The sequence below is a fragment of the Corvus brachyrhynchos genome, unplaced genomic scaffold (assembly GCF_000691975.1).
Source record: "Corvus brachyrhynchos isolate BGI_N302 unplaced genomic scaffold, ASM69197v1 scaffold219, whole genome shotgun sequence".
NCBI lineage: Eukaryota > Metazoa > Chordata > Aves > Passeriformes > Corvidae > Corvus > Corvus brachyrhynchos.
In genome coordinates, this window is record NW_008240034.1 from 373,128 (window position 1) to 373,390 (window position 263).

Consider the following 263-nt stretch of genomic DNA (forward strand, 5'->3'; position numbering starts at 1 on the left):
TTTGGTTGTTTTTGTGGGTTTTTTCGAAGTACCGTACAAAAAAAAAATCCTCTTACAGTAACAAATACTGGGTTTACATTAGTAAACATCAACAGAAAGAGCAGAGAGCACTACTGCTGGTAACGGTACAGCTCGGGGGGCAGGTTATTCTTTATTGCATATACCTAGAAACTAAAACCTCACGCAGCCGCCACGTCCTCTCCGAGCACAAAGCTGACACCAGAGCCCTTGGGGGTTAAATGGGGGAGCGTGGAGCGCCCCGA